Source organism: Mus caroli, unplaced genomic scaffold (genome assembly GCF_978045245.1).
Source record: "Mus caroli unplaced genomic scaffold, Mus_caroli_1 scaffold_17, whole genome shotgun sequence".
Lineage (NCBI taxonomy): Eukaryota > Metazoa > Chordata > Mammalia > Rodentia > Muridae > Mus > Mus caroli.
In genome coordinates, this window is record NW_028227272.1 from 1,803,594 (window position 1) to 1,820,263 (window position 16,670).

The 16,670-nt window shown below is 45.0% G+C and overlaps 1 long non-coding RNA gene across 1 annotated transcript; it reads left to right on the forward strand.

The window, feature by feature from the left end:
- Positions 1–10,372: 10,372 nt before the first annotated feature.
- LOC147000573 (uncharacterized) lies at positions 10,373–15,256 on the forward strand. The gene is made up of 3 exons (XR_015045765.1): positions 10,373–10,472; positions 11,958–12,136; positions 15,204–15,256. It is a non-coding gene; the product is annotated as an uncharacterized LOC147000573 (long non-coding RNA).
- The last annotated feature ends 1,414 nt before the right edge of the window (positions 15,257–16,670 follow it).

Below are 16,670 nucleotides of genomic sequence, written 5' to 3' on the forward strand. Positions count from 1 at the left end.
ACAGTAGTACTACATGGCGTGTCCTAAAGTATTAGCCAATGGAAGCTGGTCTAACCTTTTGATACCACAGACAGGAACAGTTTGAAAAAAGACCCTACGTGGGCTACAGAGCCATCTTATCTTGGAGTGCAACAAAACCCATGCATTTTAATTAGAGCTGAATGTAGGAGGGACAAGTCACAGAGGGATCCTGTATGTGTGTGTATGCGCCAGCGAGCGCTCACACAGTGCATCTCCACTACTGTTCCTGTTCCTCTCGGTTTTTTTGAGACAGGGCCTGGCATTGTTCTTGGATCCCACTGCCTGTCTGGCTGCTCCCTACAAATGAACACTGGTGTTACAAGTGTGGATGATTCTGGATGAATGGATTAAATTCCATTTCTCATACTTGTAAGGCAAGCCCTTTACCAACTGAACTATTAGCCCGGTTCACTGGAGGACTTTTGAGAACCCAGGAAGCTCACAGGTGTGACGTGTTCAGGTGTAAGGAAAGGGTAAGACCCATCTTTGTCATGCAGAGAGTGCTAATTCCTGGTGTTGATGTCTGAGCTGAGTGTTTCTGCACCTTCATTGTAAGAGGCAGCAGGTGCGGGGCTACATTAAAGGCTCCCTGTAATCTAATAATAACCGAATGCATTTTAGCTATATGAAGCCACTGCCTTTTAGAAATTATGCTTTGGGTTTGGGAGTTCAATCAGCATGAAGAAGTTTTTTCCTCTATCTCTTCTCTGGCTAATGGTTTCTGTAAGAAAAAGGGCCAATTGATTTCTTTCTAGAATGTTGCTTCAGGGTGCAGTGACCTTTTATAGGTCATGTTTCAACTTATAGAAAAATTTTATAGCTTAGATATAAATTGCACCAAATGCAGACTCTATAATGGAATTTAAGGTTAAATAAAGTTTCAACCTTCCTCAGGCTGTTTCCAGCATCCAAGAAGCCCCGCAGCTTTGGAGACAGGTGCTATGTTAAAGTCTCAGCAGGGTCAAGTATAATGCATACAGGAAGACTGGTGTAATAATCCAACTACTGGGACACACAGAGAAACACCAAGGTTATATGAAGGTTTCGTGGTTTTGCTCTGTTTGCTTTTGAGACAAGGTCTCATGCAGCCCAGTCTGCCTTCCAACTTGCTGTGTAGCCTAGGGTAACCTGCCCCCACCTCCCAAAGTGCTAGGATTACAAACAAGTACAGGCCATCAGACCCTTTCGAAGCAGTGTTGGAGACTGAGCCCAAGGCTTTAGGCATGCCAGGTAAGCACTCTACCTACTGAGCTACACTGTTAGCTCCAGACTGTAGGATATTTGTGTTTGTGATGGGCCAGTATTAAGGATTGAATTGTCTTCTCTGCAGAGTTAGGCTGGAATTCCTAACCCCTGGCTCCTGGGAGTGAGCATAGTTTTTGGAAGTGGAGTGGCTGCAGATGTTATCAACCCCTGCTTGGTTTGAAGTGGGTGAAATGGGTCCACTTCTAGTCTGAACATTTGAGGTAGAAAGACGCACACCTTTGATTTGGATCTTGAGGCAGGAGGATACATGCTTTATCTGGGCCATACCTGCTGCTGGAAGATTATATAAAGATATAGAAATAAAAAGCTTTGTTCGGCTGGCGAGATGGCTCAGTGGTTAAGAGTGCTGACTGCTCTTCCAAAGGTCCTGAGTTCAAATCCCAGCAACCACATGGTGGTTCACAACCATTTATAACGAAATCTGATACCCTCTTCTGGAGTGTCTGAAGACAGCTACAGTATACTTACATATAATAAATAAAATAAAATAAAATAAAATAAAATAAAAAAAGCCTTTGTTCTTTTGCTTGCTTACCTGTGCATTTTTCAGCCAATCGGTACAGATCTTGTCTGTTAGCCCTGAGATCTAAGGACCTGAAAGAATGGGGCAGACTACAGCCTGGTGCTGGAGAGAACCTGACTTCAGTGTCAGTGTGCTTTTATATGGGAATGTCACAACAAGAGCAGTGATCCAGGGAAGGTTGTTTGAGTTCAGAAAAACATGTAAATAAACACAAGTAAGCACGTACTAAAGATGAACAGGACTTTCTCAGAACAGACAAATTTAAACACAACTCACGTTGTCAGGCTTTGGGCAAGCACCTTTACTACTGAGCTATCTTTCTAGGCTTATAATCTATTTGTATAACAGCTGTATGAGTGTGTCTGTGTGTGTCTGTGTGTGTAAGTGCACACGCATGCACGTGGGTGAATGGAGGACAGAGAACAACTCTCAGGACTCTGTTCTCTCCTTCCATCATGGAAACTCTTTTTTTGGTTTTTGTTTTTGTTTTTTGTTTTGTTTTGTTTTTTTCGAGACAGGGTTTCTCTGTGTAACCCTGGCTGTCCTGTAGGTTATTTTTAAATTATTTTTTAAAATTTCACTAATACTTTTACAATTTTCAGAAGTAAGTCCTCTCCTTCTACCATGTGAGCAGTTGTGGAGGGCAGAATTGGATCTCATGTGTTTTCTGGATCACGTCTCCACTTTAATTTTTGAGACAGTGTCTCTCATTGAACCTATTATATTGGCTTGTCTGGCTAGCTGGCCAGTGAGGCCTCAAGATTTTCCCATACCTCACCCCAAGTGCCAGAGCTGTAGGAGTGCACCATCATGCTTGATGTCTTTCTTGAATGTTAGGGATTTGTACATCCTCATGTTTGCACAGCTAGTGCTTTACCCAAGGAGCCACCTTCCAAGACTCTGCCTTTATTACCTTGAATGCTTTGTTTATTTTACATTATGGCTGATGGTTTTATTTACCTCACTCCTGCCCCTCCTGCTTCTCTTTTTACTTACATTGTCATGATCTTGCAGAACACCTTTGTGCTTGACAGGAAACTCTGGTTAGGACAAGTGCTGGTCACCATCACTTGGGATACACAGTAACAATAACCCCCAGATAGTTAGTTACAGTGGCCCAGGGAAACCAGAATGATGTGCCCAGAGCCGATTACTAGTCCCTGCAGACTGAGGATAGTTTAATCTTGTTCACAGAGCTAGCTGCACGCTCCACTTGCTAACAAGCTAGATGGATGTCAAGATCAGGTTGTGATAAGAAGCTATAACTTTGAGGTCTTTGGAGTTCTCAGCAAAATCTTAAGCATAGTCTATGCCCACCCATGATGTTCTTTTCAGATGCCCACAGGTGTCCTGAGGGGACTTTAGAGGAGGAAGTATCCAACCAAGGAGGCCATGTTCTCCATGGTGAAGCTCAACTCTGAGGGGTGATGTTGCCTCAGATATCAACCTCACCCTGTGGAAGGGATGCTGGCTACTTGTTGCTCACCATTGTCCAGTAGGATGCAGAGAGGATCGTGTGTTTCTTAGTAGCCTGGCTGCATCAGGCTATCACACTGCATAATGGAGGGCTTTGGGGTTAATGTGATTACCTCTCTCCATTTCCTCTTCTTTAAATGCAAATTTAAGGTTAGCACTTAGAGTCCTGGGCTTCCTCATGGCCTTTTCACACACAGGTGTCAGTACAGTGTGCGGTTGTTCATTCCTCTTCCAGTGTGTCTGTTCTCTCTCATTCAGTTCACAAGTATTTGAGTGCATATGATAGATGTATCCATACATAGTGAAAGATCCTGACAGAATGTAAAAGGTCACAGAAGCCCTGAAATTGGCAAAATAGATTTCATTGTTAGCAGAACTAGTTTCACTGATTTAGAAAAATAGAGGTGCACAATGCTCTGGCTACTCCTTGAACCCTTGTGTCTGCCAATGTTCTGGATGTTCCTTGAACCCATGTGTGTGCCCACTGATGAAGCCCATTGCCAGGTGTTTGTGATATTGATTGCTGGGGAAGAGTGGAAAATCTCCCCAGCAACCACAGCCGGGGCCAATCTGGAGATGCTGCACCTGCACCAGACTCTTTCCTTGTACCCCTTCCATACCCATTTCCTGAGAATAGATGTTGTTTAGATCGGGAAATCCCCTACTCCCTCCTTCTCCTTTCCCCCCTGAGAGACTATAAAACTGGGGCCCCTTTCCCCTCAGGGTTGACTCCTCTACCCCTGCATGGGATATGAGTCGCCCCCAGAGCTCTGGCTTTCCCTGAATAAAGCCTCATGTGGTTTGCATCAAGCTTGGTCTCTCATGAGTTCTTGGGGGTCTGCTATTATCCTGAGACTTGAGTGAGGGTCTCCCTTCGGGGGTCTTTCATTGGGGGCTCGTCTGGGATTGGTGCGACCACCCACGTCTCCGAAGACCCACTTGGAGGTGAGATTTCTTGTCTAAAAATATTTCTGTGAGCCGGCGAGGTTCAGTGCTGAAGTTTGCAGCCACGACGTTTCATGAGAAATGGAGACCCGTGCCTCGGGATGAGGCACGGAGTGTGAACAGCAGACATGCTGGAATCACCCACTGGCAGCTCTGGGGGATGCCCCGGAGTGAGGGGGAAGGACTCCAAGAGTCCGTCTGGGGCAGGGAGTGAAGAGTTGGTAGTCTTCCTAGATTGGAGGACTTACGCATTTCCCTGACCTTTTGCATTTCTGAGTTGGTTTTGTCTGTCCGTTAGAAGATGGGCATTTGTCAGTGTGTGTGTGTGTTTTGTGTCTGTTTGGTGTTTTCCGTGATTTGGATGATGGGACAGACTGTAATGACCCCCCTAATTTTGACTTTAGACCACTGGACTGAAGTTAGGTCAAGGGCCCATAATCTTTCAGTAGAAATTAAGAAAGGACCTTGGCAGACTTTTTGCGCCTCCGAGTGGCCGGCTTTTGATGTAGGATGGCCACTGGAGGGGACTTTTGATTTGACTTTTATCTTTGAAGTTAAAGCCATTGTTTTTCAGAGTGGACCTAGGTCCCACCCGGATCAACAGTCTTACATTACTGTCTGTCAGGATATCATCCAGAATCCATCGTCAAAGATCAAACCATGGATTCCCCAGCGTAGGTCAGGCTCCCGAGCCCTGACTCTTCATGAAACAAAAGTGAAACCAAAAGGTTTCTCCTGAAATGGAGCCTCCTCTTCAACCCACAGCTCCCCCCAAGCTCCTCCCCCTCCGCCCCATCTTCTATCCCCGCTGGGTCCCACTCCTCTGCAGGTCCCTGCACCCAGCCCTTGGACCACTGGCAGTGCAGCTGGAGGACCGGCGGCTGGACCTGGAGCTGATGAGCCCAGAGTCCCCCAGCAGATCAAGCTCCTGACACCACTTCTGCTTTTCCTTTGCGAGCTGTGGATGACCCACCCGGGGACCCGCAGTCTCTGTAGACCCTACAATATTGGCCTTTTTCATCGGCTGATCTGTATAGTTAGAAAGCTAACCATGCCTCCTTTTCTGAGAATCCGGCCAGCCTGACAGAGCTGGTGGAGTCTCTTATGTTTTCTCATAAACCCACTTGGGGTGATTGTCAGCAGCTCCTCCAGGTTCTGTTTACCACTCAGGAAAAAGAGCACATTCTCGTGGAGGCTCAAAAAAGTGTTCCTGGAGTAAATGAAGTCCCAACCAACCTACCTAATGAGATTAACGCTGGGTTCCCTCTGGACCAGCCAGATTGGAACTACAAGGCTCAAGGTAGGGAGAGGTTGGCAGTTTATTGCCGGGCTCTGGTCTAAAGGGAGCAGCGAGATGCCCCACCAATTTGGCTAAGGTAAGAGAGGTGATGCAGGGCTCTACTGAGCCCCCATCTGTTTTTCTGGAAAGATTGATGGAAGCTTATAGACACTATACTCCTTTTGACCCGACCTCTGAGGGTCAACAAGCCACGGTTGCTATGGCTTTTGTAGGGCAATCAGCATCAGATATTAAGAAAAAGTTATAGAGTCTAGAAGGATTACATGCCATGGCTTTACAAGATTTAGTCAAGGAGGCAGAAAAGGTGTATCACAAGAGAGAGATGGAGGAAGAGAGGGAGAATAAAAAGGATAGAAGACAGGAGAGGAACTTAAGCAGGATTTTGGCCATAGTAGTAGGGGAGCATGAAGGAAGGAACAGGCCTGAGAATAGTCAGACAGGGTACCTGGGCAACAGGGAACCTAGACCTGGAGGAAGAAGACCCGTCCAGAAGACTTTAGAGAAGGACCAATGTGCCTATTGCAAAGAAAAAGGACTGTGACTCAAATACTGGCACTGGCTACTCCAAGACAGGTGAGAGAATTCTTGGGCACCGCTGGGTTCTGCAGACTTTGGATACCTGGGTTTGCAACACAGGCTGCCCCCTTGTACTTCCTGACCAAAGAAAGTGGAGAATTCAGATGGTCATCAGAACATCAGAGAGCCTTTGAAAATATTAAAGAGGTCCTGTTGACTGTGCCAACCTTGGCATTGCCAGATCTAACCAAACCCTTCATCCTCTATGGTGATGAGAGGGCAGGGGTGGCCAGAGGAGTTCTTACTCAGGCTCTAGGGCCGTAGAAGAGGCCCATAGAATATTTGTCTAAAAAGCTGGACCCAGTAGCCAGCGGATGGCCCACATGTTTAAAGGCCGTTGCTACAGTAGCCTTACTTGTTAAGGATGCCGACAAGTTAACTTTGGGACAGCAAATAACTGTGGTAGCTCCCCACTCTCTTGAAAGCATTATCTGCCAGCCCCCAGACCAATAGATGACAAAATCCCAAATGACCCACTACCAGAGTCTGTTGCTGACTGAACAGGTAGCATTTGCTCCTCCTGCTATCCTCAACCCTGCTACCCTCCTGACTGAAACGGATGATTCCTCGCCCATTCACTGCTGTGCAGACATCCCTTTGGAAGAAACCGGGATCCATAGTGATCTACGTGACCAGCCGTGGCCAGGCGTTCCAAACTGGTACACAGAAGCAGCTTCCTAGTAGAAGGCCCTTCAGATAGCTGAGGGGCAGCCCATCAACATCTTCACTGATAGCAGTTTTTATAGATACCTTTTCAGGATGGGTGGAGGCCTACCTAATGAAAAAAGAAACTACCAATGTTGTGGTTAAGAAGATCCTAAAAGAAAATTTTCCACAGTTTGGAATACCTAAGGTAATAGGGTCTGACAACAGACCCGCCTTTGTTGCTCAGGTAAGTCAGGGACTGTCCATCCAACTGGGGATTGATTAGAAATTACATTGTGATAGAAATTACAGAGTTCAGGACAGGTAGAAAGGATGAATAGAACTCTAAAAGAAACCTTGACTAAATTGACCTTAGAGACTGTTGGGATGACTGGACAGACCTCCTTCCCTTTGCCTTGTTCTGTGTCAGGAACACACTTGGAAAATTTAAGCACACTCCATATGAAGTCCTGTACAGGGGGCCTCCCCCGCTCACTGAAGTGGGGAGAGTGTTAGATCCTCTAGAATTTAACCCTGATCCTTCATTGTTTACACGCATGAAAGCCCTAGAAGTGGTCAGAAACACCACCTGGAAGCAGCTCAAAGAGGTCTACGAACCAGGAGATTTGATGGTACCACACCAGTTCCAGGTGGGAGATGCAGTTCTCGTCCAACGACACCGAGCTGGGAATCTAGAACGTCGTTGGAAAGGCCCTTACATCGTGCTGCTGACCACCCCCACTGCTGTCAAAGTAGAAGGCATCTCTGCTTAGATTCATGCCTCTCATGTAAAGTGAGCTCCTGAAGAATAAATCCCTTTGGTTGACCACCCTAATTTCTACTCTGATGGGCCCTCTAATAATTTTGCTCTTACTGCTGATGTGTGGCTCGCTATTTCTTAATAAATTGGTGACCTTTGTTAGAGAAAAGATTAGTGCCGTCTAGCTGTTAGTACTAAGACAACAATACTATTCTCTGCAGAACCTTGAAGGAGAGATTGCAGTTTTAGTTCTAAGATTAGAACTAGTAACTAGGTGGCCTTGCAATTTTATGAGGTCCCATTTATTGGATGGATCACACGGCCCCCAATGGAGGAGCTAGAGAAATTACCCAAGGAGCTAAAGGGAACTGCAACCCTATAGGTGGAACAACAATATGAACTAACCAGTACCCCGGAGCTCTTGTTTCTAGCTGCATGTGTATCAAAAGATGGCCTACTCGGCCATCACTGCAAAGAGAGGCCCATTGGACTTGCAAACTTTATATGCCCCAGTACAGGGGAACCCCAGGGTCAAAAAGGGGGAGTGGGTGGGTAGGGGATTGGGGGGGTGGGTATGGGGGACTTTTGGGATAGCATTGAAAATGTAAACGAGGAAAATACCTAATAAAAAATAAATTAAAAAAAAAAAGAACTAGTAAATAGAAGAAGTGGGGAATGAAAGATCCTGACAGAATGTAAAAGGTCACAGAAGCCCTGAAATTGGCAAAATAGATTTTATTGTTAGCAGAACTAGCTTCACTGATTTAGAAAAATAGAGGTGCACAATGCTCTGGTCACTCCTTGAACCCGTGTGTCTGCCAATGTTCTGGATGTTCCTTGAACCCATGTGTGTGCCCACTGATGAAGCCCATTGCCAGGTGTTTGTGATATTGATTGCTGGGGAAGAGTGGAAAATCTCCCCAGCAACCACAGCCGGGGCCAATCCAGAGTTGCTGCACCTGCACCAGACTCTTTCCTTGTACCCCTCCCATAACCATTTCTTGAGAATAGATATTGTTTAGATCAGGAAATCCCCTACTCCCTCCTTCTCCTTTCCCCCCTGAGGGCCTATAAAAACTGAGACCCCTTTCCCCTCAGGGTTGACTCCTCTACCCCTGCATGGGATATGAGTTGCCCCCAGAGTTCTGGCTTTCCCCGAATAAAGCCTCATGTGGTTTGCATCAAGCTTGGTCTCTCGTGAGTTCTTGGGGGTTTGCCATTATCCTGAGACTTGAGTGAGGGTCTCCCTTCGGGGGTCTTTCAATAGCTGGGTGTGCAAATAAAATGGAGTACAAACAGTCATTTTCTTCTTGAAGTTTATGTTCTATGGTGAGAGAGTGATTTGATAAACAAGAGAGAGAGAGAGAGAGAGAGAGAGACAGAGAGAGAGACAGAGACAGAGAGAAAGAGAAAGAGAAAGAGAAAGAGAGAAAGAGAGGGAGAGAGAGACAGAGACAGAGACAGAGAGAAAGAGAAAGAGAGAAAGAGAAAGAGAAAGAGAAAGAGAAAGAGAAAGAGAAAGAGAAAGAGAAAGAGAAAGAGAAAGAGAAAGAGAAAGAGAGGCAGAGTGACAGACAGACACAGAGAGAGACAATATGAAGCTGGAGGGACAATAAAGTGAAGATCTGGGTGGGGCTGGAGGAGAGAAAACATAATCAAAACATATTGAATAAAGAATTTAAATAAAAAAGACTTTAAAAAGGGCTATATCAGCTGGGCAGTGCTGGAACATGCCTTTAATCCCAGCACTTGGGAGGCAGAGGCAGGCAGATTTCTAAGTTCCAGGCCAGCCTGCTCTACAGAGTGAGGTCCAGGACATCCAGGGCTACACAGAGAACCCATGTCTCAAAAAACCAATCCCCCTCCCCCCCCCCCCCCGCCCAAAAGGGTGTGTGTGTGCTATATCAAAATACGGGGTCTCGAGGCAGGAGAGAAGGCTTAGTGGTTAGGAGCATTTGCCACTCTTGCAGAGAACCTGAGTTTGGTTCCCAGCATCTATGCTGGGCAGCTCACCCCAGCTTCAGGGATCTGACATCCTCTTCTGATCCCCATGGGCACCTCCACACACATACACACATGTGTAAAGACACATCTTTGAAGTATGTGTTGACATTTTGGACAGACAGACCTCTGGAAACCTGAATGCTTTTCCACTTACATAGGCCTGCCGCTTTGGGTTCTCTTCTGTAAATCCATTTCTTAGCATTCCTGGACAAATTGGGTCCATCTGTGGAATCTGTGGAATCCACCTCAAGGCATGGAACTTGCATGGCTAGCACTTACTCAGCAGATAGCGACAGCCTCATTAACCTCCACTCATTCTCAGGAGATTGTGTGGGGGCCGTGGTGGTGCTAAAGTGTGCACGGTATTTTTGAGTACATCAGAGCAGGGTTATATACATTTTGCTGAGCAAGCAGAGGACTGTCCCAGCCCCAGTTTCTGGTATGGCTGACTGGTGTGTGCATGTGTGGCCACGGGGATGGGCATATATCTGTGTGATGTGCTGACTAAGATTCTAGGCGGGCCATATCTGGTTCAGGTGGTAGTTGTAATTTTAGTTTCTTAAGAAACCTTCATACTGATTTTCACCATGGCTGTGCTAGCTTGCTTTGCCACTAGAACTACATAAAGGCTCCATTTTCCCATGTTAGCAGTTATCTGTTTTTGAGCAACATCCAGGATGACTGGGGTGAGCCGGGACCTCAGTGCAGTTTTGACTTACATTTTTCTGCTATCTCCGTCTCAGATTTGTGTGGTGTTGCTGTCTGTGGGTTAGGAAGCATGAAGCATGTCATGGGCTGGAATTGATGAGCTCACATCCCATCTTCTCTACTCCTCTGCTCCTCACAGGAAGGGGTACTCGTGGTGCCTTAATGTACACTTATGACACGGGAGAGGAGGGGAGGACCCAGCCTCAGGAGTGACTGCCGTTGTTGTTGAGCCAGAATGCACTCCACAGGTGAGGCAAACGTGGGAGCCTCTAGATAGTTGCCTGAGGACAGTGTGGCCTAGCGTACTCCATCACAGTCAGAACTCCTTAGATGGTGTCTCATGCCCCATCCTATTTCCCCGGCCCTGGGCCCCAGCACCATGTGTCTCTTCTGAGCTGCTCTGGCAGGAGGCTGCCAGGAGGTCTGTGTAGACAGGTGTCAAGGCCTTCATTTATACCACTAGGGTATACTTTTGACTTAAATTTTTTGAGATTTATTTTTATTTTATGTATTGGTATTTTGCCTGCACAAATGTCTGTGTAGCATGTGTGTGCAGAGCTGGTAGAGGCCAGAAGAGGGCATTAGATCCCCTTGGAACTGGAGTTACAGAAAATTGTGAGCCACCATGAGGGTTCTGTGGATTGAACCCAGGTCTTCTGGAGGAACTATTTATTTTATTTTTACTTTTTATTTACTTAGACAAGGTCTCCCTTGCTGTTGTCCTCCATGGAACTAGGATGAATAGGTTCTGTGTGTCTCTATTCCTTACAGAAACAGCCAAAGTGGTATAGCTCTCAGAAGAGGGGCCTGAGCAGGGCAGGTAGCCAGGGCCCCAGTTCTCACCCACTACTGTGGCAGCACCAATGCCAGTGCCAGAGGCAGTGGCAGGGTGGGTCCAGAGCCCAGTGATGAATATTTCAGGGGATAAAATGCTTCCCCAAAGTGTTAGAGCTCAGTAAAACAACCACTCTCTGAAGATTTTTGGTGAAATAATCTGTGCACTTTATTTCATGTGGATAGGGACTTAACAAACATTGAGGAGTAAGGTGAAATCTAGGGGTAGGTGCTTCCCATTGGCTCAATTTGAGATGCTAGTGATGCTCTATTTGCATGGGGAAGGACTTCGGGTGCTTTTACTACATGACTGATTGTCATGGTCCTCTTGGTTACGTGTTCTAGAGCCAGTAGAGTTAGGCAGGGAGTTGGCACCTGTGATGATGATTGCTGTTGTCAAGTTGACTACACTAGAATGAACTTCAATCCAGAAAAGGAGGGCACACCTGTGATCCATATCTTGAGGCTGGGAGACACAGGATCTAATCTTGAGGCATAGTGGCCATAAAACGTTTAGGACAGACAGAGACAAGGTAATACATGTCTTTAATCCAAGGAGACAGAGGCAAGCAGATCTTTGAGTTCAAGGTCAGCCTGGGATAGAGCAAATTCCAAATCCAGGCCTCCCTTCCCCCAGCCTGAAACCTGCCTGCTCAAGGGTGGAGCTACCGGCTCATTCGTCCTGCCACGCCCACTGCTGGAACCTGCCTTTGCTGCCTGGAGGCACACACGTGTTCGTCCTGCTACTGGACCCTGAGTTACTTGGCGGGATATTGGGTTCCCTCCCCCTTCCTTTATAACTGAGTGTCTGGAATTAGTAAAATTGAGCCTTGAACAGAATGTATGTTGTCTTGGCTCCATTCTTTTCTTCCGCCCCATCTAGATTCCTCTCTTTTCAGCGAACTGCCATTCTCAGTTGAACCGTTCGTGTTGTGAACTGCGGGCAGGCCGCAACAGTTGGCGCCAGAACTGGGACCTGAAGAATGGCAGAGGGATGCTAAGAGAAACGACTGCTGTGTGGAGCTCCACAAGAAAGGAAAGGATCTTCGTATTGGAGGAGCATCGGAGCAACGGACAGGTACACATGCTAGCGCTAGCCTAAAATTTCAGTTTTGTAAAGTGTTGCTGAGGATGCGGTAGGATACGAATCAAGTTTGAATCAGTGCTGACCCAACACTGTTTCTGCTTGGGGTCAGTAGTTTGTTAATCGGAACTAGATACGGAGACAGGCGGTGTGCCGCAGCTTTTTAGAAAGCTGCTTAGGTGGAAGAAGGAAGGGTTCAAAGTCAGAAATCTTTTAGATAAGATAGATAGCTGTTGTCCATGGTTCAAAGAAGAAGAAACGATAGATTGTGGAACCTGGGAGAAAGTTGGTGAGGCCCTGAAGCGAGTTAGAGTTTGAGATTAAGCTTCAGAGGCTGAGTCTCTTAAGATATTTCTAGTTTAGATAATGATTAATGTGGTTCCTATCCTAAATAGTAAAATTTAAGATAAGATATAAAGCAATGCCTCTTTATTAAAGCGTTAAAGCTTGCTTTAATAGGTATTCATAGGTATTAATTGATATCCAAACTTCATAATATGATAGTAATGCTTCTAATATTGATTTTAACAGTGATAAATTGTTTTAAACATAGGTTTTGCTTTCCCAAAGTTGTAGATATTATCCTAACCTTGCACAAAAACTTAAAAATTATGGTTAAAACTGCCATTGTTCCATTGACTGCAGCTTGCAGTTTGATTGCAAATTTAAGATTAATGCTCAGATTAAAAAGTATTTTACCTTTGAGTCAATACAGGGCTCTGGGCAGTCCCAGAGCGGCTTGTGGCCCTTTCTTTTGTTTTGCAAACAATGCCTAAAAAAGTTTTTCCCTGTGTTCAAGAAAAATTCTTTTTAACAGTGTTACAGATCTATTCAGATGTTTAAAATAATGCTTAAATTCAAAGATTTTTGCTTCTAGTAAACTGGTAATCACTAGAAAATTTTGCCTCTATGTATGGCTAATATAGCTTTACATTATGTAAAAAAAATGTTTATTGTTTCTGCTTCTTTACAAGAAGCCAAAAGTTTTAATCTTTCAGTATATATTGTTCCCTAAGTGGAAAGTATTTTATTAACTAATGCTTCTCAAGGGAAGTTTACCTTAAATCCTTGCTTGTCATTTTTCCAGTTTAGACTAACTTCTAACCTTTTAACTTTATGGCAATAGTACATCAGAGACTGTATATTCAGACTTAGTAAAATTAGTCATTTAATAGAGTCATAATGATTTTCACTCTTCTTCAGTGTGACCAGCCATTCTAACTCAATCTTAGACTGGTCTAATATTCAGTTCAATTATTAGAGATTCCTATATTCTAAATTACCTAGCAAAGTTAATTCAGAGCATTTCCCCCAAGGTCACCAAAGGCTCATCTTGCCTTCACCTTATTTGTCCTAAACTTTTTGCAAACTGACATTAAAGGTCAGTCTGCAGCGGAATGCCACTGGCACCCAGTTACTTCTAATTCTTATGCATTGGTAAAATGGAAGGACGCCCTGACTAATAAATGGAAGGGTCCAGATCCAGTTCTAATCTGGGGAAGAGGCTCGGTTTGTGTTTTTTCACGAGATGAAGATGAAGCACGGTGGCTACCAGAGAGATTAATTCGTCAGGTAAACACAGATTCTGTCTCTTCTCGTAAGTATCATTCTAAAGACTAAAATTCCTCTTGTGCTGGGAGTGGAAGCTCTCAGAAAAACTGTTTTCCTCTGAGCCAATTCCCCTACAAGAGGCCGGAGATTAACTTTAGCTTTACAATTTGCATCTAAATAAAGTACCTTGACTTCTCCAAACAGAAAATTTACATTGCTACACTCTCATTGTTTAGAATTCTTCCTTTTCTCAAGCAGGTCAATCTACATTCTCCGGTTCTCCGCCCCTAAGAGCAAACAGGTGGTACTGCTAATCTCCCTTCCAAGGACATCCCAGCATGTGGCTTTTCAGTCTAAGATAAGATTTAGATTTACCAGGAGAGCTAGGGAAGTAGAAATTTCATATATATTTATAGAGATTAGTTCTTATTTTGATAGAGATGGGCTTAGTCCCTTAGCTGGCCTCTGGCTTTTCACCCTTGCTGTTACTGCAAGGTGTCCTTAGTTCCTCAGGCTACTGGGAATAACAGGTATGTAGAGGAAAGACTTTTAGCTCCTATTTTAACCAAAATTAGTGATGTTAATACTGACATAATTCTTGTCTAGGCCTTGCTAAATCTGAGGTTGACAAGTCTCATATAGAGACCGCGCATAAACTCAGAACTGCGCTACTGATTCATAATCATATGAATACAGTATGGGTACCGCTTGGCGCAGGAGATTACTGCGGAGGGAAGGTCCAGCTTGACCGTTTCTGAGTTCCCTGTGCGACACACCTGATTTGAAAGAGGTTGGTATCTGACTCCAGCTAAAAACCAAAAATACTTAAGGCTCTGCCTCCCCTCCCCAAAAGATACCAAGAGCCACAGATGTGAGTTGTTATAATGCTCACGGGAGGAATCAGGTCAATGTCCACCCAAGTCAAGGTTAAAGGCCCACTCATCTATGGATGAAAAGAATAATTTGATCACCTCTGTTAAGCATTGCCTATTTAAACTTAATTAATGGGGGGAGAGAGGTTGGAGACCTTGCTGTCGTAAGGGCAAGCCCTTCACTGCCTCCCACCCAAAACATAAAAAAGCCAACTGGCCTTGTACTAGGAGCCAGCCAGTCTTACCCCCTTCTCCCTGTTCCCCTGCCTTTCACCCAAAATTGTGGATAATTATCAGCTCAGTGTTATTCTAAAATTGTTTAGTTAAACTCAGCCAGGGTTCCAACGCCCTACTTAAAATGCAAACAGGTAGTTACCTATTCAGCACTAATTAGCATTATAAAGTCAGAGCCTACAGCCCAGCGCTGCTATTCAGTCAGTGCTTTAAAGACAGTCTTAGCCAGATACAGTTTACCATTAGAAAAGTTAGGGAATCCCACGGAAACAGGTTTTTTCTTTAGCCCTAAAAAACTCAGGCAGAACTATTGAACATAGATAATTTTTCTGCCTCAGGCCACCCCCTTTTTTTATTTTTGTTTTGTTATCTAATGGGAGGAAATGTGGCCTCCCTTCCCCCAGCCTGGAACCTGCCTGCTCAAGGGTGGAGCTACCGGCTCATTCGTCCTGCCACGCCCACTGCTGGAACCTGCCTTTGCTGCCTGGAGGCACACACGTGTTCGTCCTGCTACTGGACCCTGAGTTACTTGGCGGGATATTGGGTTCCCTCCCCCTTCCTTTATAACTGAGTGTCTGGAATTAGTAAAATTGAGCCTTGAACAGAATGTATGTTGTCTTGGCTCCATTCTTTTCTTCCGCCCCGTCTAGATTCCTCTCTTTTCAGCGAACTGCCATTCTCAGTTGAACCGTTCGTGTTGTGGACTGCGGGCAGGCCGCAACAGTAGTACACATCTTTATTCTGAGTCACACCTTCTACTGGAGGCCTACATAAAGACATTGGAAGAAGGAAGACTCACTCTTCCTTCCCTGCTTGCACTTACTTGCCAGTACATCTGTTGGAACCCCTACTTCTTTAGGATTCCAGCTTATAGAGAAGACCAGCTGGGAGGCAAGGGTGTGTCTATGTTCTTAGCAAAAATGGTAAATGCTGTGTGACTTTCAGGACAGCCTTTAAGGCTGCGGGAAAGAACTCTGAAAACGTGTTCAAAAATATATAAACAGGATTTCTCAACTATTCGAAATATAAGAATGCAATATGAATTACATCAGGGACTTCACTAACCTAAAAAAACAGAGGCAGCTATATGCTATAAGTCAGCTTGTCAGGAAGATACAATGACAGGAAAATATAAAGGCAAGCAGATTACTGAATTCAAGGTTGGCCTGGGAAAAGGCCCAGGTATGGTGGGAATGGTAATCTCAGGACTGGATCCCACCCAGAAAGCTTATTGTCTATGCTTACAAAGGGAGGCAGATCTTGTTGTCAGTGCTTTCAAGGGCAGACAGATCTCTGGATTAATTTGCAATGTTAAAAAATATGTTTGCTGGCCAGGTATGGTGTCACACGCCTTTAATCCCAGCACTCGGGAGGCAGAGGCAGGCAGATTTCTGAGTTGGTGGCCAGGTTGGTCTACAAAGAGAGTTCCAGGACAGCCAGGGCTATTCAGAGAAAACCTGTCTCGAAAAACCAAAAAAAGGGGCTGGTGAAATGGCTCAGCAGTTAAGAGCACTGACTGCTCTTGCAAAGGTCCTGAGTTCAAATCCCAGCAACCACATGGTGGCTCACAACCATTCATAATGAGATCTGACTCCCTCTTCAGGAGTATCTGAAGACAGCTACAATGTACTTACATATAATAAATAAATAAATAAATCTTAAAAAAAGAAAAAAGAAAAAAATGTTTGCTGTCTCTAAGAACCAAGGTGCTGGGGTAATGAAATGCTGATCCCTGGGATAATCAAAAGGGAACCTGGAGTAAATGAATTGATATGCAAATAAAAAGCTTCTTGAACAGAACACAGGCTGTCAGCTTGTGCCCAGGATTTGACTTTGAGTTGTTCCTTTTGCCACTCCTGAACACCCCTTCC